At 41.5% G+C, this 25,085-nt stretch overlaps 1 protein-coding gene across 4 annotated transcripts in view; it reads right to left on the reverse strand.

Moving 5' to 3' along the window:
• Window positions 1-24,117, reverse strand: part of LOC147436520 (uncharacterized) — a 35,386-nt gene extending 11,269 nt beyond the window's left edge. The window contains exon 1 of one of the 4 annotated variants that reach the window (XM_086489392.1): window positions 23,874-24,117. The gene's annotated coding sequence lies outside the window, so the exon portion shown is untranslated. Of the gene's footprint in view, window positions 1-23,644; window positions 23,842-23,873 lie in introns of those variants that run through there. The other 3 variants (XM_086489394.1, XM_086489393.1, XM_086489395.1) reach the window with 3 other exon arrangements.
• Between the last annotated feature and the right edge of the window lie 968 nt (window positions 24,118-25,085).

Genomic DNA, 25,085 nt, shown 5'->3' on the forward strand with positions numbered 1-25,085 from the left:
CATGCTTGTGAGAAATCACATCTTGATCATGCAAATCATCATGCTTGTCATTGTCATTCAAATCATCACGCTCATCATTATCATTCAAATCATCATCCTTATCATCATGCAAATCATTGTCATTCAAATCATCATGCAAATCATGTGTGTCATGCTTTGGAGAAGAAGAGACTGAGAGAGTCTTCGTCTCCTGAATCTCTGGCATCTGAGTTGCAAGAACTCTTGCATGTGTTGGTCTCTTTGTTCTTGTCTTGCCTTTCTTTCTGCTTCTCTTTTTGATTGTCTTGCCTCTCTTTCTGCTCGTCTTGCCTCTCTTTCTGCTTCTCTTTCTGCTTTGTCTTCTACGTGCCTACGATTCATTTCTGCTGTTCTTTCTGCCTGTCTGCTATTCTTTCTGCATTTCTTGCTTCGCGTGCTAAGTTCCTTTCCATAAACATCTGGTTCAAAGCCTCCATAGGAGTTAGTGCAATACTTGTCATAGATGGAAAAGGAGGAGAGTCGGAAAAACCTCCTAGTGGGGAAAATTCTTCTTTGCCTCTCTCATGCTCATCACCTCCAAGCGAAGTATCCATTCCGCTTCGAGTGATGAACATTCTGAAGTCGTGGGTTCTTGTAGGGTCTTGCGGTCTTGGGTTCTTACGTTCACGAGGAACTTGGGTTCTTGGGGGTCTTGGGGGTCTTGAGGTTCTTGAGGTTTTCTTTCGCTTGCAATCTGTGTTTGAGAAGGATCTTCTCTTCACCCGAGTTCTACTCTTTTCCACGGGCGCACCCCTTGGCGGCCTTGCGCTCACACCAAGGTTGCTTTTTCCCACCTCACGTCGATTGGCCGGCCGCTAAGTGCACGGTCCGCTCTCAATGAGTGAAAAGAGACACAAGGGGAGGCTGGACAAGCCCTTCTTTCTTGAAATTCCTCTCACTCTTCAAAAACACGATTAGGAATCGACACGCCCAAGCGAACTTCGGTTCGTGCGACCTCAACAAGCAAAAAAAATTATTTGGTTCTTGTGGTTCTTTCCTTGAGTGATTCATAACACTGCCAAAGCTCTGATACCAATGTTAGGTGCAACGGAATGAATGTTGCGCTTTGCTCAAGATGAGTGCTCCGAACTGTGCTCAAGGTTCCTTTTGTTCTTATGGAAGATAGAGCCTTCCGTTCTTAATGAGAGAATGCTATGGTCACAAACAAAGTGAATGGACACTGTGCGTACAAGTGTATGAGACTGAGAGATAGAGAGAAGAGAGATATGACACCAGAGACGTTGTAAAACCCTCCTCCGAAGGTCCCACTCTCGTCGACGAGAGTGGTCTACTATTGATTGCACAATCTGGTACAATGGTGATGCATGAGACTGATGCAAGTCTAGACTATGTCGGCGATGACGACGGAGACGACGAGACCGACACTAGGGCTGAAATCTGCAATCTTTTATCTGCAGTCCAAAAACGCTATGGGCTGAAATCTGCTCATCTTCTATCTGTTGAATTCTGACTCTATGTCGATGACGACGGTACGACGACGACGTGCTGAAAACGCAGATGCTGAAATCTGCGTTTGTTTGTCGGGCTGAAACTAACCGTGCGGCGAGGAAATGCTACGAGAAGGTGAGATCTGCGAGGTTTGGGACTTGATCTGCGGGTACTAACTGCTGAAAACTGAAAACGCTGATGTTCCTTGACTTTCCGTCGCGGTAAAGGTGCAATACGCTGGGCTGATCTGCAACCAAAAACGCTAGGGCTGAATTTTGGTCCTTCCGCCGGGATTCTGCATATGCAAAAACACTAGGCTGATCTGTTGTGTCTAACTATTGCCGGGTTGATCTGCCATGCAAAACGCTGGGGCTGATCTGCAATGGAGAAAAACGCCAGGCTGTCCTTGCCTGAAAAGGCTAAGTCTCCTGCCCGGGGAGTTCTGCTGAGAAGTTGCTTGTTGAGCGTGGAGCTCCTGCTGCCTCTTCTGCCATTTAGTGCCAACTTTGTTTTGCTTATATATTTTCTTAGCAAAATTGCCCTACCTACTTTTGTTGGGAAGTCACTTAAATTAATAAGTGAAAAATGCCAAAAATAGGTAAAATAGGCTAAATGCACTGGAAAATTCCCCTGATTGATTCTGATGGATTCTGATGGAAATGCTTATGGTCATGTTGTGTGCAACCAGAGGATATGCATCTATCCTAAGTGACTGGGCATGCACGGTCTAAAAATAGACTCACAAAAAGTGCCAGATCACTTCTGAATCTAGACTGACTTGACTAATTGAACCCTGATCATGTTGTAGCTTGTCCACGGACACATAGGGTTGGATGTCACCTGACAACAAAACGGTGCCCCGTCATATGACCATAACATTTAATGAGTGAATCATCAATGGGAGGGTCAGAAGAAACTTGGGGCACACTCGTGTTGTCAGTGATTGCATTGACAGAGGAAGTGGATTCGTTAGTGTCATTAGAGTCAAGCTTAGGACATGTTCTTTTTATGTGACCCTTAATGTGACAATGAAACAACGACCTTCCTTAGAATAAGTGCTTTGCTCTTCCGACGTGATGTATCCTCCTAAAATTCCTTGTGCTACCTTTTGGAGTAAGGTTAGGTTTAGCAATTGTGTTAGCCTTACCCTTAGGTTCATTGGAAGAATTCTTTTCTAAGAGACTGTTGGTAGATTGGTTAGAAGAGTTACCGTTCTTACCGTTCTGAGAAGTCTGCGAGGTACTTGTGAAAGTCTTGCTCTCCTTAGGCTTCTCCTTGTTGTGCTTCATCTCCTATGCGAGAGCAATCGCTACCGCCTTGTTGAGATCGATTGGATCAAGCACCTCGACATCATACTTCATATACTCGTCCAATCCATAAAGGAATGCCTACTTGCGCTCATCATCCGACTTGCGTAATTGGGTACCTAGCTACAAAACACAATTAGAAAAAGATATAACCGGCATACCATTTTGCTTGAGAGCGCGCCAATCGTCCTTCAATCGTGCGAGGTACTGAGGTGGCATAAACCGCACCTTGAGCTTGTCTTCGAAATCAACCAAATTGAAGGAAAAGGGCGTGAATTCGTCGGCTTCCTCTAGGTGCGCGGCTAACTGTGCCTCTTGCCATGCCTGGTACCAATTGATGGCATCATCGGCAAGGTACATAGCTGCCGTCAAAACCTTGCTATTCCCTGTCTTCTTAGTTGTCGCAAAATAAGCATTAAATTGATGCAACCAAGAATGAATAACCGTAGCATCCATCATACTTACTGAAAGTCAACTTCTCTGTGACTGGATTGTTGGAGTCTCCATCGTGGCTTGCGCCACTTGAAGAACTCCCACGATCTTTGGCGGGTTCGGACTTCGAGAAAAGTACTTGTCGAACCAATTCTTGAGTACGGAGGTCTCATTGAGCCTCACGCTCGGCCTCCAAGGCCGCTCTTTAAGCTTCCCATTCCTCCTTTCTTTGTGCTTTTCTTTCGTTTCGTTCATCCCGCTCGCGTTCTAAAGACTAAAGCAATGCGAGTTGCTTCTTGTTTTATAGCATTTCTTTCATTTCGTTCTTCGCGCTCGTGTTCCAAAGCAATGCGAGTCGCTTCTTGTTGTGCGAGCGCAATTCGATTCGTTTCTTGTTGTGCCAGCGCAAGGCAAGTCGCTTCGCGATTGGCTTCTTGTTGTTGGGCCATCATGTCCAACATTGACTCGACCATCGCCTCCATGGAAGTTGGTACAACTCGTGGCGTAGATGGAGAAGGGGGAGGGTCGGAAAATCTCTTAGTAGGGAGAACTCTTCGTCGCCTCTCTCATGCTCATCACCTGTATGCGAAGTATCAATTCCGCTTCGGGTGATGACCATGCACTATGATCTTTGGTTCTTAAGTTCACGAGGAAATTGGGTCCTTGAGGGTCTTGAAATTCTTGAGGTTTTTGAGGGTTTTCTTTCGCTTGCAGTCTGTGTTTAAGAAGGATCTTCTCTTCACCCGAGTTCTACTCCTTTCCGCGGGCGCACCCCTTGGCGGCCTTGCACTCACACCAAGGTTGCTTTTTCCCACCTCACGTTGATTGGCCGGCCGCTAAGTGCACGGTCCGCTCTCAATGAGTGAAAAGAGGCACAAAGGAAAGCTAGACAAGCCCTTCTTTCTTGGGATTCCTGTCACACTTCAAAAACACGATTAGGAATCGACACGCCTAAGCGAACTTGCGTTCGTGCGACCGGAACAAGCAAAAAAAAAAAATCTTGTGATTCTTGCGGTTCTTTTCTTGAGTGATACAGAGCACTACCAAAGCTCTGATACCAATGTAAGATGCAGCGGAATGAATGTTTGAACTTTGCTCAAGATGAGTGCTCCGAACTGTGCTAAGGGTTCCTTTTACTTACGAAAGGGAGAGCCTTCCGTTCCTTTAGTGAGAGAATGCAATGGATACAAACAAAGTGAATGGACACTGTGAATGAAGGTGCATGAGACTGAGAGATAGAGAGAGAAGAGAATACGACACTAGAGACGTTGTAAAACCTCCTCCGAAGGCCCCACTCTCATCAGTGAGAGTGGTCTACTATTGATTGCACAAACGGGTACAAACTGAATGCATGTGACGATGCAAGTCTAGGCTAGATCGATGGTGATGTCGAGACCGATCTAAGGCTGAAATCTGCTACTCTTTATCTGCTGTCCAAAACGCTAATGGGCTGAAATCTGCTACGGCTGAACACGCAAAAGAAAATGCTGCCTTTGCTGGTTCTTATGGCTGAAAATCTGCGGTTCCTTGGGCTAAAAACTGATGGTCTTTGTCAAAAACGGGAGCACATAACAATATAAAATACATCCGGATAAATAGGATTTATCACTTATTACTGAAGCCAAAGGATATAGAGAGAAATAAATAGAGAGAGATAGAGAGTGAAAAGATCGACATAGTATTGGGGACCAGAAGATGGGCTGGTCCCCCCCCATAATAGTATCTTTATTACTGAGGAGAAGTCTATACAAGCACTTGAACCGAACGTATTATCACGTTCGTTCTAGAATAAGACTTGATGGTTCCCGGAAGCCTCAGCTTCCGATTCCTAGGCAAAACCCTATTCCAAGGAACTTCCGTTCCTTATTTCAATTCCTCGAGAATCAAGGTTCTCGCCTCTGGATCTCACCTTCCAAACTCAGGGCATGGCATCCCTGCAACTCTTTTCCAACTCTCTTTCCAGAGTCCTCTTCCCGCAGAACAACTCTGCTTTCCCGGACACGAAGTCCTTACTTGGGAATCCCAACTTCCAGATCACAACTTGAGAGACTACCTCTCTCCGATCCGTGGATCTACTTCCCAAACTCGCGTACGAAACCCCTGGGCTGATCTGGCTCTAGTTCCTTAAGAGCGCTTTTCTCCTGCAGAGGCTCGTACCTTCCTCTACTCCTACTCCCTCACTAAGAGGAAGTACACCTGCAAGCAAATACTCAGAGTTCATAACATGAAAATCGTTACCTGCAAAGTCTCGACGCTCGAAACGCAACTCCGTTCTCGAAAAGCAATTCCCCGGAAGAGATCTCTCCATAGAAAATCCTCTCTTCCAATCCTACACACAAAAGAGGTGTGTTCTCGGGTTCCTTCTCGTAAATCAGCCCCGTCTACGACGTTTATGGGTTGAAAACAAAGAAAAACAACAACTTGTCGCGATGGAAACACGCTTCGTAGGCACTTCTTCGCGAGGGAACTCGTGCACTGGGTCTTGGCGACATCTGGTACACTTGGGACAGCCATGGGCATCACCGGCAACGTCTTCTTTACGGCTGAAATCTGCAGCAGCATCTCCTCCTTGCAAAGATTGGTCCTCCTCTGAGTGAGGGCATGTGATGCTTTTATAGCTCCTAGCCACGGGCACAAATAGCTGCTCGCGTAGAGATCGCGGCCGGTTTTTTTTCTTTCTTTTTTTTTTTCTTCCAAAAAAAGAGAGAGAAAACGCTAGCTGATATGTTGCCTTATTTATCAGATGGCTGCCCACTTATTAAGTGGGCGGTCGGTCACCTTTAAAAATGGTCTGAATTTGTCCAAAACTCAATAAAACCTTATAAGTTAAAAACAATGCTTTCACAGTACTTCCTAGGCGTCCCTGGATGCAATCACATGCACAGTTGCAATGCAGACATAGACTTTCTCGTGAGAAAGCATCTGCTTTCCCGAAAGACAATCCCGCTTTCTCAAAAAGCATTTGTTTTTCCTCAAAGTTTCCTCTGAACCCATCTTCATTCAAGTGCTTGCGTTTTCCTTGTGCACAATTCTAACACAGTTCGGAATTTCCTCTCGACTATGGATATTCCTTTCCGATGCACCCGTCACCCACCTTGTGACGCATCAGGAAAACCCATCACCCAGTCACTTCCTACCAAACTTACAGCACAATCTCCTTCGCGATGCTCTATGTCACCCATCCTATGACACATCAGATATGTCCGTTCCCGGATGGTCGGATACTTCTTCTCGATGCTCCCTGTCACCCATCCTATGTGACGCATCAGAAGTGCCCGTTCCTGGTGGCCCTACAAATATTCCCATTCACAATGCTCCCGTCATTACTTTGAACGACGCACTAGGAATACTCTGTACTCGGATGACTCCAGTGAGAAAAACTCTCACACTTAAAATTCCAATAATTCATTTAGAATTATTTTTTCTGTTAACGACGCACTAGGAATACTCTGTACTCGGATGTCTCCAGTGAGAAAAACTCTCACTTAAAATTCCAATAATTCATTTAGAATTATTTTTCCTGTTATTCCAAGCGAGAAAACCCTCTCACTTATAAATCCAATAATTCATTTAGAATTATTTTCTTGTCAAATAAAGCAAGTTTAGCAACAGTCTTTATGGCTGAAAACTGAATCCTGATGGTATTCATGGCTGAAAACTGATGGTATTCATGGCTGAAAACTGATGTTGCTTTCTTGCTGAAAAACGCCAGCCAGAAGGGAGGGCGATCTAGGCTATAAACGCTTGGGCTGCAATCTGGAAACGCTAGGTGTTGGGAACTTCTGTTGATGAACTTCTTGATAGAAAACGCTAGCTGACTGAGGTTGATGAGGGCGATGAAGCTTGAGGAAAAACGCTAGGTGTGGGGATGTCTTTGCTTGGAGGAAAGTCCACCAAGGGTCTTGCTGAGAAGTTGCCTGTTGAGCTTGGGCTCCTGCTGCCTCTTTTGCCATTTAGTGCTAGTCTAGGTTTGCTTATATACAAACTTACTCGATTTACCCTACCTACTTTCCAACAAAAGTCACTTAAAAATAATAAGTGAAAAATGTCAAAAATAGGTAAAATAAGCTAAATGCACTGGAAAATTCCCCTAAAGGATTTTGATGGATTCTGATGGGAATGCTTATGATCATGCTGTGTACAACCAGAGGATATGCATCTACACTAAGTGACTGGGCATGCACGGTCTACAAATAGACTCACAAAAGTGTCTGATCACTTCTAATCTAGACTGACTGGATTGACTGAACCCTGATCATGCTGTAGCTTGTCCAAGGACACATAGGGTTGGATGTGTCACGTGACAGAACCAAAGTGTTAGGCTGCAAATAAGCTCCCAACAACACTCTATGGAGGGAGCCCTCTCTCTGAGCCTCAAAGACAATGCATGAACCTTTGCCTGAGCAAGCCCTAACTCTAATGAGGACTCTAGTCGAGTGAAAGCCTCCATCTGGCGGAGAGCTGCAGGCTTGAGAGCGGCGTGCCACTCTCCTGGAACCACATTTTTTTATTATTATTATTTTTTTACGTCCATAAACAAACTTGAAGCATTGAAGGAGCCACAAAAGACTGTCTCGTTTTCGGCGCGGCCCAAAGAAGCAAGCATTGCAGACCTTTATGAAGTTCAAGTACAGCACGACCCACATCAAAGTGGGCCTACGAAGAGTCCTTTCCAGGATTCCGGATGTTATTGGCGACCTCCCTCGACGCCATACAGTTCGGTACCAGTACCTCACTTTGAAAAGGAGGGGATGTGACGTGACACATCCAACCCTATGTGTCTGTGGACAAGCTACAAGATGACCAAGGTTCAGTTCAGTGAAGTCAGTCTAGAATAGGAAGTGATCTGGCACTTTTGTGAGTCTATTCGCAAACCGTGCAAGTCCAGACACTTAGATTAGATGCATATCCTCCGGTTGCACACAGCATGATCATCAGCATTCCCATCAGAATCCATTAAGGGAATTTTTCAATGCATTTAACCTATTTTTGACATTTTTCACTTATTTATTAAGTGACTTTTGTTGGAAACTCGGTAGGGCAAATTTCATAAGTTTGTATATAAGCAAACCTAGTGCTTGCACTTTCTGGCAGAATAGGCAGCAGGAGCACCTTGCTCAACAAGCAACTTCTCAGCAGGACACCCCCAGATGACCTAGCGTTTTTGCATCCCCAACAATGACCTAGCGTTTTGGACAAGATTAGCCTAGCGTTTTGCTTTGGCAGGACTACCAGCAACAACAAGGAACAGATTAGCCCTAGTGTTAGTGGTTTGTACAACAGATCAGCCCCGGCAACCCCAGAAGACAGCAGATCCCCCAAGGTTGCATCCGTACAGTACGGTACAGCCGTACGGTACGGTTCCGTACATACGGATAGGTAGTGTACTCGTTCCTTTTTTTCCCTTTCACCTTTTTTTTTTTTTTTTTTTTTTTAGGGACATCTTGCCATTGGGCAATGGACTAAAGTTTATTGTATCATATAGTGTATTCCCATTTTTCTATCTTTTTGATGGTAGAGTTAAGTACGGATAACATTTGAAGCAGATAAATCTTTTTGCGGATAACATTTGAAGCAAAAAGACGAATAACATTTTTCTGTCTTTTTCTAAGAGTTAAGTATGGATAACATTTGAAGCAGTATCTAATGGACATTGAAGCAATATCTAATGGATGTTTGAAGCAATATCTATGTCTAGACTCTATGTAGTTCCTAGTATGTATAGGCTGAAAAAGGCTAAAGTCACTATTCTTTTTGTTGTTACAAATGTTACGTATTGGTCACGTACCTTAAAGGCTGATCCGTACAGAAGTACGTACCTTACGTACTGATTACGTACCGTACACTCCGTACCTTTCCACCTTGAGATCCCCTAGCGTTAGCAAGATTCCACCACAGAAGACAGTATTCAGCCTAGCGTTTTTCAGTTAGCTAGTCAGCGTTTGAAAGCAACAGAGTGCAGCCCTCATAGCGTTTTAAACAGCAAAAACACAGCAGATTTTCAGCAGCCTTTAAGGACTAGCAGATTGCGTTTTTTCATCGACAACATTCAACCCATTCAGCATCTACTTCAACACCATTTTCAGCCGTAGCATCGTCTTCGTCGTCCACATCGTCGACATCAACATACCCATTAGATTTGCATCCAGTCATTGTACCAGATTGTGCAATCAATAGTAGACGACTCTCGCCATCGGGAGTGGGGCCTTCGGAGGGGGGTCTTACGTCTGGTGTCGTACTCTCTTCTCTCTCTCTCTCACATGCATTTCCATTCACAGTGTCCATTCACTTTGTATGAGTCCATTGCACTCTCTCACTAAAGGAACGGAAGGCTCTCCCTTCCGTAAGTAAAAGGAACCTTGAGCACAGTTCGAAGCACTCATCTTGAGCAAAGTTCAACATTCATTCCACTGCACCTTGCACCTTAGCTCGAATCAGACGAGAGATCATAGAGACTAGATGCCTCTCCATACATCTCCATTTATCAGTGCTACCAGATCTTCCATAGTGGTCCACTGAGGGTCCCCAAATATGGACCCCATAAAGCATAGTTGAAGCCACTATAGTGTCAAAAAGCCACAGCTTTGTTCGAGGTTCCTGAAACTGAGCCTGCGAAATATCTTCTCCAACCCTCCGAAGGCTGCATAAGCACTCGTCAATCTAGTCTCTATTGCTCTCTTCAATAAAACATCGATCCATAAAGACTACCCCAAGATAGGTGTATGCATCTGTATACTCCACCATCTCCTGCATAAGCTCTCGTCAATCTAGTCTCTGCTGCCTCCTCAATGAAAACACCGGTCCACTGAAGACTACCCCAAGATCTGTATACTCCACCGTCACCGCCCCCAAAGTCTAGCGTCCCTTTCAGTATTTCTTTATCATTAATCAATGCAAAGTAGCATCGTGATGCTCAAGGCGACTACACAACTGCTCACAGGACGAAGAAAGGTTAAAGAAAAATGATCCTCCCATCTCGTGTTCACGCCCACTCATACCAAAATTTATGCTATCAAATTTTCTGTGAAAATCCATCGAGTGGAAGGGCTCCATGGGCCGCCCATTTGTAGAATTCAAGCTCTGATTTGGTGAAGCAACAACTCCTTTCAAGGCTCCTCCCTTGCAAGGAAACCTATGACAACAAGTGTAACAGGCTTGGACACTCCCAAGCGAGAAATCAATATCAACACGCGAACAAAAACTTCAAAATCATCAACTTCCATAGAGAAATGAAATGTTATATTAAACGTCTTCAAAAGGCCAAAATGACCTGTGAGACCAAACCAATACAATCCTTAAGGATCTAGTCCAATGTTTGGGTACAAACATAAAATGAAGTGAAGCGAAAGACTAAACTAGAAAAACTAAAAGACTAAAATCGTCAGACTCAAATCATCATCATTACCAATGCCCAAAGATGGCCGACATTGGATGTTGTCAGAGAAAGTATTGCATCGGTCGCTAAAGAGCTTCGTCAATGTCCAACTTTGTAGATAGTCGTACTTGGCGTCTCCCATATCGTGCTAGAATAGTCATGATCCTCTAATGGACATTCCGTCGTCGTCGTGGTCACCCTCGTAGGCGTGGGCATCTAGCTCTCTCGAGCTCAATGGCCCTGTTCACTAAGATACCTCTGGTATAAGTGGGCTCTGAAATCTGTTGTGAATCATGCTCATCTGGCTGTTGAGTCTCTGCTCTAAAGAAGTCAGTGATCTCCCTCTGTGAATGTCTCTCAATGCTTGCTCTCCTCAAGAGACTCCCCCTGTGTCTGCGCAGCTCTAGCAAAAACAATCTGGCATCTCTGATCCTGATATCTCATGACTCTAGCCAACAGTCCAAACCCTTCTCTAAATAGAGAGTAAAAGCGGCCTCGTATCTCATAGTATACCGAACAGTGACAAATGTGATGTAACTCTTTATCTCTGGCTCTATATGACACAATTGGCATATCCTAGCTTTTGTTGGTACTCTGCTAAATCTGACAGTCTCAATCTCTAGTTAATGCGACGATGTGCGCATTTAACCAATAGCACATCGTATCTCGCATAATAACTGAGTGTCCATATAGGCGGATCTAATCGCATATCCGTCCTCTTTTAGTTGGAGAAAATGCTCTCTATAGAATGCCATCTTCGTGCTCAACTCTTGTACAGACTATATCCATGTACTTCTGGTATCCAGTCGAATCAAATCCTGACATATAAGTCTAGTGATCTCTTTCTGTGTGAGAGAAAAGAGGGTGCATCCAAGGAGTACTGGAATGGGGGCAAGCTATCCATGTTGAAGCCATGTGACTGAAACCATGATGCCATCTATCCATGCCAGCATGTTGTGTTCCCCTGTAGCGCTAGCTGTCGAGATGACTCAAGGACTAGCTAAGCATGTCTGTCTCTAGGGAGGCCCCATATATTATGCATAAAGAAAACTAATCTAGTAAGGGCCTCAACTACGAGAGGGAGGGCAACTATTTCGTCTCGAATAATCTCATGTGGCACTAAGGCCTTATGTCACGTGACACATCCAACCCTATGTGTCCATGGATAAGCTACAGCATGACCAAGGTTCAGTTCAGTCAAGTCAGTCTAGAATAGGAAGTGATCTAGCACTTTTGTGAGTTTGTTTGCAGACCGTGCATGTCCAGACACTTAGATTAGATGCATATCCTCTAATTGCACACAGCATGATCATCAGCATTCCCATCAGAATTCATCAGCATCCATTGGGAAAAATTTTCAGTGCATTTTCCCTATTTTTGACATTTTTCACTTATTTATGAAGTGACTTTTGTTGGAAGGGCAAATTCCATAAGTTTGTATATAAGCAAACCTAGCGCTAGCACTTTCTCGCAGAAGAGGCAGCAAGAGCACCTTGCTCAACAAGCAACTTCTCAACAGGACACCCCCAGATGGCCTAGCGTTTTTGCATCCCCAGCTATGACCTAGCGTTTTGGACAAGATCAGCCTAGCGTTTTGCTTTGGCAAGACTACCCGCGACAACAAGGAATAGATCAGCCCTAGCGTTAGTGGTTTGTACAGCAGATCAGCCCCGGCAACCCCAGAAGACAGCAGATCCCCTAGCGTTAGCAAGATTCCACTACAGAAGACAATTTCAGCCTAGCGTTTTTTAGCTAGCTATTCAGCGTTTTTGGGTCACCTAAACCAACGTTTTGGAACTGCAGTTTTCAGCGTTTGAAAGCAACAGAGTGCAACCCTCATAGCGTTTTTGAACAGCAGAAACACAACAGATTTTCAACAACCTTTAAGGACCAGCAGATTGCGTTTTTTCATCAACGGCATTCAGCTCATTCAGCATCTACTTCAGCACCATTTTCAGCCGTAGCATCGTCTTCGTCGTCCACATCGTCGACATCGACATACCCATTAGATTTGCATCCAGTCATTGTACCTGATTGTGCAATCAATAGTAGACCACTCGCCATTGAGAGTGGGACCTTCGAAGGAGGGTTTTATAACATCTCTAGTGTCGTACTCTCTTCTCTCTCTATCTCTCAGTCTCATGCATTTCCATTCACAGTGTCCATTCACTTTGTTTGTGTCCATTGCACTCTCACTAAAGGAACGGAAGGCGCCGTAAGTAAAAGAAACCTTGAGCACAATTTGGAGCACTCATCTTGAGCAAAGTTCAACATTCATTCCGTTGCACCTAACATTGGTATCAGAGCTTTGGCAGTGTTCTGTATCGCTCAAGGAAAGAACCACATTTTTTTATTATTATTATTTTTTTACGTCCATAAACAAACTTGAAGCATTGAAGGAGCCACAAAAGACTGTGTCGTTTTCGGCGCGGCCCAAAGAAGCAAGCATTGCAGACCTTTATGAAGTTCAAGTACAGCACGACCCACATCAAAGTGGGCCTACGAAGAGTCCTTTCCAGGATTCCGGATGTTATTGGCGACCTCCCTCGACGCCATACAGTTCGGTACCAGTACCTCACTTTGAAAAGGAGGGGATGTGACGTGACACATCCAACCCTATGTGTCTGTGGACAAGCTACAAGATGACCAAGGTTCAGTTCAGTGAAGTCAGTCTAGAATAGGAAGTGATCTGGCACTTTTGTGAGTCTATTCGCAAACCGTGCAAGTCCAGACACTTAGATTAGATGCATATCCTCCGGTTGCACACAGCATGATCATCAGCATTCCCATCAGAATCCATTAAGGGAATTTTTCAATGCATTTAACCTATTTTTGACATTTTTCACTTATTTATTAAGTGACTTTTGTTGGAAACTCGGTAGGGCAAATTTCATAAGTTTGTATATAAGCAAACCTAGTGCTTGCACTTTCTGGCAGAATAGGCAGCAGGAGCACCTTGCTCAACAAGCAACTTCTCAGCAGGACACCCCCAGATGACCTAGCGTTTTTGCATCCCCAACAATGACCTAGCGTTTTGGACAAGATTAGCCTAGCGTTTTGCTTTGGCAGGACTACCAGCAACAACAAGGAACAGATTAGCCCTAGTGTTAGTGGTTTGTACAACAGATCAGCCCCGGCAACCCCAGAAGACAGCAGATCCCCCAAGGTTGCATCCGTACAGTACGGTACAGCCGTACGGTACGGTTCCGTACATACGGATAGGTAGTGTACTCGTTCCTTTTTTTCCCTTTCACCTTTTTTTTTTTTTTTTTTTTTTTAGGGACATCTTGCCATTGGGCAATGGACTAAAGTTTATTGTATCATATAGTGTATTCCCATTTTTCTGTCTTTTTGATGGTAGAGTTAAGTACGGATAACATTTGAAGCAGATAAATCTTTTTGCGGATAACATTTGAAGCAAAAAGACGAATAACATTTTTCTGTCTTTTTCTAAGAGTTAAGTATGGATAACATTTGAAGCAGTATCTAATGGACATTGAAGCAATATCTAATGGATGTTTGAAGCAATATCTATGTCTAGACTCTATGTAGTTCCTAGTATGTATAGGCTGAAAAAGGCTAAAGTCACTATTCTTTTTGTTGTTACAAATGTTACGTACTGGTCACGTACCTTAAAGGCTGATCCGTACAGAAGTACGTACCTTACGTACTGATTACGTACCGTACACTCCGTACCTTTCCACCTTGAGATCCCCTAGCGTTAGCAAGATTCCACCACAGAAGACAGTATTCAGCCTAGCGTTTTTCAGTTAGCTAGTCAGCGTTTGAAAGCAACAGAGTGCAGCCCTCATAGCGTTTTAAACAGCAAAAACACAGCAGATTTTCAGCAGCCTTTAAGGACTAGCAGATTGCGTTTTTTCATCGACAACATTCAACCCATTCAGCATCTACTTCAACACCATTTTCAGCCGTAGCATCGTCTTCGTCGTCCACATCGTCGACATCAACATACCCATTAGATTTGCATCCAGTCATTGTACCAGATTGTGCAATCAATAGTAGACGACTCTCGCCATCGGGAGTGGGGCCTTCGGAGGGGGGTCTTACGTCTGGTGTCGTACTCTCTTCTCTCTCTCTCTCACATGCATTTCCATTCACAGTGTCCATTCACTTTGTATGAGTCCATTGCACTCTCTCACTAAAGGAACGGAAGGCTCTCCCTTCCGTAAGTAAAAGGAACCTTGAGCACAGTTCGAAGCACTCATCTTGAGCAAAGTTCAACATTCATTCCACTGCACCTTGCACCTTAGCTCGAATCAGACGAGAGATCATAGAGACTAGATGCCTCTCCATACATCTCCATTTATCAGTGCTACCAGATCTTCCATAGTGGTCCACTGAGGGTCCCCAAATATGGACCCCATAAAGCATAGTTGAAGCCACTATAGTGTCAAAAAGCCACAGCTTTGTTCGAGGTTCCTGAAACTGAGCCTGCGAAATATCTTCTCCAACCCTCCGAAGGCTGCATAAGCACTCGTCAATCTAGTCTCTATTGCTCTCTTCAATAAAACATCGATCCATAAAGACTACCCCAAGATAGGTGTATGCATCTGTATACTCCACCATCTCCTGCATAAGCTCTCGTCAATCTAGTCTCTGCTGCCTCCTCAATGAAAACACCGGTCCACTGAAGACTACCCCAAGATCTGTATACTCCACCGTCACCGCCCCCAAAGTCTAGCGTCCCTTTCAGTATTTCTTTATCATTAATCAATGCAAAGTACAACTCCCGAGAGACCTTTGCTCTTACACTTTGCGTCTAGATGCTCTAGAGAGGGGTGAGGCCCCAAGGGCTCTTATAAAGAGTACAAGGGAAAGCAAAGCCCCAAAAGCAATCACATGAAAAACTTCCAAGTCCCAAAAGCATTTGGCCCAAAAGCAGCCAACGCATTTTACGAAAATCCGTACAACTGCCACATCAGCATGTCAACGCAAATTGTGAGCGTCTGTACAACTCGCCAAGTCAGCGCACTTTGCGAAAATCTAGCCTATCTACCATGTCACCAGCAATTGCAAGCCATTTCTTATAAAATCCTTGTGTCCTTCCTCGCCTCATCGGACAGACCTCCATAAGTTGAGACAACTTATTAAAAAAAGTCATTTTATCCATCAACTGGACATGCCACATCATCACTTTGTGACATACCCCCCTCTTGAAAGAATTGTAATCGTCCTCGATTACACTTGCAAAATCAAACATAAACCAAAAACCAGTTCAATAGACACATCCTTTCGACGAAGAGCTACAACCATTGGACAAAGAGTCGCAACCATAGAGCGAAGGGGTGTGACCAGTCGTCGAAGAAGTGTGGCCTTTGGCGAAGAGGCATGTCTCTTGAGCGAAATATTGTGACCATCCTCCAAGCGTAAGGGCCCTCTTTGGCATGGCACTTTGCATATCTACAACTAGGCGTAGATGTAATACTGTAACATGGTCACAATCATGACACTCCCTCCCATTTAAAATGAGAGCCTCAGTTAAAGAAATGACTTGTAATGTTGATAGAACTCTGAAAAAGCATTGAATCTCCGAAAATCTTCAATCTTTGAGTTAGCTGGAACATTTGTCTTGAACCTTTGCTTCTTCCGAAACCTTTTTGCTTTGACTGCTAAATCCCATGTCATTGGATCGTTCAAAGACTTTTTAGAGGAATGTGGCTTAATCAGGTTGACTAGAAGAAGGGATTGATCTTCAAAATCTTTTCATGAGGTGTAAGACTTCTTGTCACGTGCACATCTAACCCTATGTGCATGTGGACAAGCTATCTCAGATCTAGGGTTCAGGTTAGCTTAGGAAGTCTTCTGGCACCTTTGTGAGCCTGTGAGCAGGCCGTGCATGTCCACGTATATCCTCTGAATGCACACAGCATGATCATCAGCATGACATTCAGTACCCATCCTGAGCATTTTACAGTGCACAGAACCATTTTTCAAAAATTACTCATTTTTAACTTATTATTTAATAAGTGACTTTGTTGGAAAAGTGAATAGGGCAAATTTGCTAAGTCTCTATAAAAGAAACCTAGCACTAGCACTAGCACTTTCTGGCAGAAGAGACAGAAGAAGTTCCAACAACTTGCAATGCAACTTCTCAGCAAGACCGGGGTCTTGCACAAGACCCTAGCATTTTCAACCAACGGAGAAGATAATGTTTTTAGAAATACAGTTTCCCTAGCATTTTTGCTACAGATCAGCCTGGCGTTTTCAGTTTGCAGATTCAGCCTAGCGTTTGCAGATTCCGACTTCCGATCAACCCAGCACATCAACGTTTTCAATTTTCTGTACTTAGACGCAGATCTGACCTACCCACAGCAGATCCTCGCCGTACCGTCGAGACGGCCAACGTTTTCAGATTCAGCCCGCTATCCGTAGATTTCAACATTTGCGGTTTCAGCGCATTATCGTTGCGTCGTTGCGCAATCCTCACCGACAGTGTCAGTATTCAACAGAAAGTCAAAAGTTTACAGATTCAGCTTTTCAGCCCTAGCGTTTTCAGTTTTCACCGTCCTCATCGCCGTCATCATTGTCGTCGACATCGTCGGCAAGTCCATTGCATCTATACCATTGTACCAGATTTGTACAATCAATAACATAAGACCTCTCTATGGCGAGAGGGTGGCCTATGGAGAAGGGTTTGAAAACCGTCTGGTGACATATTCTTCTCTCTCTCTCTCTCTCTCTCTCTCTCTCTCTCTCTCTCTCTCTCTCTGCACCTTCATTCACAGTAGCATTCACTTTGTTTGTGATCATTGCACTCTCTCACTAAAGGAACGATAGGCTCTCCCGTCCATAAGTAGAAGGAACCCTTGAGCACAATTCGTAGCACTCATCTTGAGCAATATCAAGATTCACTTCCACTGCACCTTACACTTTTGATTCAAAATCTTGTAATAATTGAGAAATATTTGGTCGAGAGGAGATCTTCTCGCATTCTTCAGAGAGAATCATTGGAGAGAATTTTGGCTTGAGATTGTAATCATCTTTCAATAATGAATCCCAAAATTCTTCAGAATCGTCTTCAGTAATCGCTACTTCATGACTTGCAATTGGTATATCATCATCCAACAAAGAATCAAAGAAAGCATAATCATCTTCTAACTCAGAATCTGCAACTATGTCTTTATCTTTGTTTGATAACGAAGTATCACTTGGAAAAACTTCTTGCTTGAAATCATTTTTGTCTTCCTCAATTGATTTTGGAGAAGTTAATGAGTTCAAAAATTCATCAATTATAATTTATGCATCTGCATTAAAATCATATTTATATCATAATCCATTGCATCATGTCGTTTGACTTGTACACATGAGGCTTGAATCACTCGTTCCGCATAATAAAGCCCGTGTAAAATGAACTCACATCCATCTTTGAACAAATTGATAGTATTGTCCTTAAAAGCTAATTGTTGGATCGTACTGGAATAACCAATGCTGACCAAGAATCATGTCGTAATAAGATAGACATTACCTCGAAATCCAATTAATCTGCATAATTTTAAATATTGAACTACAACTACCGAGCTGTCTCATCATAAGTTAAACTGATTCATCTCTTAATTCCACATCATATAAGTGAGAAGTCTTTTGAATTGGCAAGTCAAGCTGTCAAACAATCTGAGTGCTGACGAAGGTATTTGAGAATCCCCTATCCACCAAAATATTGATTGATTGACCGTTGAGAGTTCCAAGAAGGCTCAAAACCGGATTTGAGAGAGGCTCCAAAACTGAAGAATCGCACTAAGCATGCTTCATAAGCATAGTCGTATTTTCTTCTATCTTAAGCAGAAGTTTATTGTTTCGAATTCGAAGATGTTTCCACGTTGGAATTTCTTTTCAGATTAGATGAATTTGGTCTCTTTGAACATTGATACCATCTATGGTCACCACCACAAATTGTACAGAATCCATCCATGTTTGCTTCCATACAACTTAGAGAGAGGTTAGTGCGTAGCGACGAGGATGAGAAGCTCACAACTTTCAGGTCTTGAAAAAAATTTGCTTTGATACCACTGTGACGATTAGTGGTAATAATCCTATAATTAAGACTTAAAACTTTATACTTAACATCAGACTGAGACTGAGACTCAAGGGACTGAATATGTCTTTGATTGATTGAATAATTGCTTCAAAACTGAATACAATAAGCTCTTTATATAAGAGACGAAGAGGCACAAATTAAAAGACACATCTCATGGTGAAAAGACATGACTTTAGACGTCAAGACGCATCCTTTCGACGAAGAGCTGCAACCATTGGACGAAGAATCGAAACCGTAGAGCGAAGGGATGTGACCAATCATCAAAGGAGTGTAGCTTTTGGCGAAGAGGCATATCTCTTGGACGAAAGGTCGTGACCATCCAAGCATAGAGATCCTTCTTTGCATGGCACTTGGCGTATCTACGACTAAAAGTAGATGTAATACTGTAACATAGTCACAACAATCACTGAACATCAACATCACATTCAAATCAAATCACATAAAGTTCATCGACATCTCGGACCATGATCTATCGACAACAAGTTTAGCAATCGCATCTAGATCTATACATGATCTCATTGATGTTGGATTGACTAATTCTAATTACTATTGTCACAAGACGGACACCACTAATCAATAGAAAAGAACAGATTGAACAAACTTTTAGCACTTCAATAAAACTGAACTGAAAGAGACAGCACACGCGGCACGGAGTAACGGAATTCCACCCCAGAGAGTATTGGCTCCAAATCTTCACGTCCCTTTCGGTATTTCTTTATATTGCATCAACACAATACAAGCCGATACTCCAAACTCTGCACCTTCTCCGAGAAGCATGTCCGAGAATGAACCCATGGCCTCATATTTAAAGGCCCTACGTCCAAAAGCAGTTTACATGAAATGCCTTCAAACTCAAATGCATCTGGTCCAAAAGCGATGTCCAAAAGTTGTCAGCATAATTTACAAAAATCCTTACAACTGCCACGTCAACAAAGCAAATCGCAGAAATCCGTACGGATTGCCACGTCCACATGTCAACGCAATTTTTGGAGCATTCGTATTGTTGCCACGTCATCAGCTGCGTAAATCTTTGTGTATGTGTGTGGGCCTTGCTTTATTCTTATCTCTTTGTCACTTGGGCCTTATCGAACAGGGACCCGTAAGTTGATAGATCTCTTGAAATAGTCGAAGCTAAACCGAAAACCCGAAGATAAAGTTTCAATATATGAGGAGTATCTATTAGGTCCTCTTGTTATTGACTACTACAACCCTGTCAAAAAGTCATGTCGAACTCCAATGTGACAGTTTCCTTCTAACAGACAACAAAAGAGAAGCAATCTGCTACTCTAGTAACAAATTCAAACCAACCTAACAACTTACTTAACGAATTGGTGTCCTTGGGAAAGATCCACTAGAATCTCTATTTAAGCGACCAATTAGACGTGGAAGCAAGACAAACCAAAAAAAGACATTGTCTTCTGTCAATTAATCAATGTCTTGATACACAAGAGAACACTTCAAGAGACCGCACATTGATTCAAATTGAACTCTTGCTCTCCAGAAACATACTTATGTCATCAACAAAACTTCGCGTCCAAAAGTTCTCCCAGAATAAGGAGTATAGGCCACGCACACCAACCTCTTGTGAAGTCAAAAATCTACTCATCTCCTCAACATAGAAGAGGAAGTGACAGGCAACAAGAGAACGTCTCTATCGTAGTGAACATATGAGCATGAATCATTCCCCTCTTCCCCTACCAACAATATCTCGTTGTGCACAAAGACGTCTGTCTCTTATGTCCAAAGCTCTGTAGTAGCGGTTGAATTATCAAACTCAAAGTCTTTGCTATAATTTTATAGCTGAGCTGAAAATGATCATGGATCACCACTGCCGAATTTCGTCCAAAGAGTCCTCCTCCTTGGAAATAAGATAAATCAAACCCTCACTCCTGCTATCTAGGATCTCCCAACGTCGACTTACAATAAAAATCGATAGCATCTGTACACATACCATTGAACTCTATGACAATACAAGATGCAAAAAAAGTGTTAGCTTAAATCTACTACTCCACACAAAGATAAGATTACTTTACTTCACTTGAAAAGAGAAATTAAACTGACACAATGACTAAGAGAGAGAAAAGAGAAACGACACTGTGTATAGTCCCAACCACCCTCAAGGACCCCTTGCTCTCTAGCAAAAACAAGAACTTGCTTTTATTACTTACACAATGCGAATACAATGATACTAGATGTTGAGATGCTAATGGATACATGCTATAGATACTTGGTACTGCAAAATACTTATAGGTACTATTGTAGATACTGAGAAGTATTTACTTGTGAGTTTCCAAAGTGAACCTAGTGAGTTGTCATCACAAGGGTCGACTTTCAAGAAGCAATCTAACTGGAGATCATTAGTCCAATCATTAGTTTAATGCTTCGATTTTGATTTGATAATAAGAAGAAAGCAAAGCAATATTTCCTCAAATTCAACAATCGAGAGACACATGGAGCTACTTAGATGAACGAGAAATTTTTTTATCAACTATCGAAGTCAACTAGCCTTATTTAAAGAGACTATGCAAATAACGTTTTAGCGTGCTAAATCTAATACATTTAAAAATCATACAATACTTAAGTATCATAAAAACATCATTTGTTTTTCATTGACTTTACTTACTTCAAATATTATTTCTATCTTTCTTAACTCTGTTGTCATCTTCTTCAAGAAAAGACTTAAGATATTTATAGTACTAAAAAAAAATTTCTTTCATATATGTTCATGATATACCGAATTCTATTATAAAAAATTATAAGAGTTAAAAAATCTATAAGCAACAAAATTAATATTCACATAAACTTTACAATAAAACATATTTATATCAACTGAGTAATCAACTACTCATAAAGTCCATAGATATATCTTCATACACACTTTACAATGAAAAGAAACATAACAAAAACTTTTAAATCTTTTGAGAGAAGAAAATTAATACAAATATATTTTAAAAAAATTATACTAATATATTAAAAAAGCTCTAATTTTTAAACCATTATAAAACTCGCTAAAGAAAGATCTAAAATAGTGAATTTCATAAACAAAAGTTTATTGATCAAACTGTATCACAGTCATATACTTATCTAGCTTACAAAATACTTAAAAAGAAATTAATGATCAATCTTATCTTACACAATCAATTTCACAAACAAATCTTAACTCAAAAAATTTCTCTCAAAAGTTTATATCAAAATCATAAAAATATCTTAATGATAAAAATCAAAATGTCTTTAATCTAGAGAACCTCAAATCAACTAAAATAATTCACTATATATTACGTGAAAAGTATCCTTGCCCTACATTATATGCCTCAATCGTAAATATTAGTAAAGCATTGAGCTTAAAATACACTATTAGTTAATAACTCATCACAATGCGATAGTGAATTCTTTTAATAAAGCATTCTACAACTAAAGACAAAATAAAATTAAGCACAAATTACTCTCAATCATAGAAATCTCTATGGATTGTAAAATAGACTCTCAAGAGAAACATGCTTTTAGTAGATACATCATAAATATAAAGGTAAAACATTACAATGAATTCATATAATAAAGTCTTTTCATAAAGACAATTGTGGTGAAATCGTATAAAGCCTTTGTGTCAAATATATAATGACAAGATAAATAAATAAAACAGAAGTTCAATATTATATTTAAATTACTGACTCAATCTTAAATAATATATACTATACATAATAAGTATGTGTGTAAGCCCACACTCACCTCTATAGTAAAGAAAAGCTATAGATTAAGATAGTCACTCTAAAGACAACATAACCATAAACTTTATCATGTAAACTATTGACTAACATTCACACTTTGAAGAGCCCAAATTCACCAATATAGCAAAGAGAAGCTATAGATTCTTAGTAGTCATCTTGAAAACAAGGTAATCATCATTATTAACTAACAACTACATCCGCGCTAACATCATCAATGCCCAATAGTGGTTGTAGAACTAGGTACTAGCATATATTTACACTGCAACAAATACCACATACACATAAGCATACATCTCAACACAAAGTTGAAGATGCTCTAACCATAGAAGCCTCTTTAATAAAACTTCAAATATATATTTAAAATCTAAGAAAATTCCAAATTAACCTCTGTAGTAAAGAGAAGCTGTAGATTCAAGATAGTCAACATAACCATCAACTTTATCATGCACACTATTGACTAACGTACGCACAATCTAAAGAGCCCATAATTCATCAATATAGTAAAGATAAGCTAGAGATTCAAAGTAGTCATCTTGAAGACTACATAACCATCATTATTAACTAATAACTACATCCGCACTAACATCATTAATACCCAATAGTAAAAATAGAACTAGATACTAATATATGCTTACACTACAACAAACACGACATGAACATATGAGCATAGATCTCAACACAAAGTTGAGATGCTCTAACAATAGAAGCCTCTTTATTGAAGTTTCAACAAACTCAAACAACATTATCGTAAACAAAAACAAAAAAAAAAATCACTCTTTTCCTTACCATTGCATTATGAGTATCTAATCATTTAACTTAGAATAGTATAATGATTATTCAAACCAACTAAAACATAATGTGCAATCTATCCCTAGGAGAACAAATAAGCTAAACATAATAGAAACTACAATAGCATTCAAAGATAAGAGCAACATAACTAAACCTTGAGTATATTCAAAGATAAGTAATAAAACTGAAAAAAAAAACTATAGATCATAGAAAGACTCCCAAGGCCTCTCTTGTTAAGCAAATATTCGACATGCAATAATATCTCCTTGTTGAATATTAGGCCCAACAAGCTGCAAATTATTTTCCTTTCTCTTGCCATTCACTAAAATGGGTTACACTTCTCATACTGTCAAAACACAAAAAAAGGGACCACCCATGTGTACAAACGTACCCACATGTGCATGATATGTGTAAACGTGCAAGAAAGCAAAGCACAGAATCAAACCCCTCGTCTCTGCAGAAAGACGAGAAGCAACTTATTCACAAAATGCACCTAAGTCTCTCTCTGTAGCTCCTGCAATGCTATAATATATCATCTTCACAGCACTGGGTTGTCCCCGGCTCTGCGTCACGAGAACTCCCTATTTAGGAGCCTCTGACATTGAGCGCCCGTAGAAAAACAGGCCGCAGAAAGAAAAGCAAAGAGGAAAGGGATGGAGAGAGCAAGAAACTCAAAGAGAGAGAGAGAGAGAGAGAGAGAGAGAGAGATAAGAGTAGCAGACCTCGCTAGGTTTTGTGCTGGCGCAGCTCTCTGAGAAGAGTCACTCTCTCTCTCTCTCTCTCTCTCTCTATCTCTGGAACACCGTTTCGTTGCGTGCGATGAAGGCGTCACCGAAAATTTGAAAGCCAAGCCCCCTCTTGAATCTATTCTGGACATTCTCTCTCTCTCTCTCTCTCTCTCTCTCTCTCTCTAGCCACGCCGTGCTATTCTTGGCTCTCTTTCTAGAATCTAGAATGCTATTCTGGGCTACCCCTTAGGTATGGTGTAGCTAATCTCTCTCTCTCTCTCTCTCTCTCTCTCTCTCTCTCTCTCTATAGGCATGCCTTTTCATGCACGCTATCTTTGATCTGCCTCTCCCCTGGTTTTGCATGTGCTCCTTACACCACCTACTCTGTCTCTCTCTCTCTCTATATATATATATATATATATATATATATATTAGTAAGGCCGACGGGTCCTCCTCTCTCTTAACGTCGTTGTGCTCCTGGAGCTGCAAGTCACACCCGTCGCTTGAAGGAGCTTCTGACACGTGGCAATAGGAGAGAACCGAAATACCCTCCCCCATTATCCTTAGCATAGAATAGATATATCTGTATATATATATATTTAGGGCCTATGTCCTAGTTTTCCATCTTCTCCCTATCCCTAAGGCATGTTTCCCACAAGCGACAAGTGAGCAAAAAAAAAAGAGGCCACTTGGATAATTAGCTCTCGAACTTTCGTTTTTCAAGGGTTCACATCTTTAATTTTACAAGAGTAACTCCTCGTGTACACTTAGTGATTTATTTTTTGGCTTACATCATGCAGCATCTAAAAGGTTTTAATATTCTTTGTAATAGGACAAGCCTCATAGTTGTACCAATTATTTTAATGTTAAAGATTTCTATCACTTATTTTAGCACTAAAGAATTTGGTCTTTCTTTTTTGTCCTTTCTACTCTTTTTTAAATCCATTTGTCTTTTTTTAAATTGGTTTGTACTGCTTAGAGGATGTGTTATCATGGTCTAGTGCCTCTCTTAAATCATCATCTTGACAAACTCTTGTATTTTTCATGTACAAATATGCCAAGTCTTTTTGTTTAGTAGATCCTTATGTCGTTGGTTAAGCTTTTTTTTCTATCTATTAACATAATATGGCAGAAGAGGGAGTCCTTTACACGTGTCGCAATCTACGATATGAAGGTTAAAGTCCAAAACAAAAACAAGTCTGTTTG

This window comes from Adiantum capillus-veneris, chromosome 18 (assembly GCF_014529385.1).
Source record: "Adiantum capillus-veneris isolate H3 chromosome 18, ASM1452938v2, whole genome shotgun sequence".
In the NCBI taxonomy this organism is placed as follows: domain Eukaryota; kingdom Viridiplantae; phylum Streptophyta; class Polypodiopsida; order Polypodiales; family Pteridaceae; genus Adiantum; species Adiantum capillus-veneris.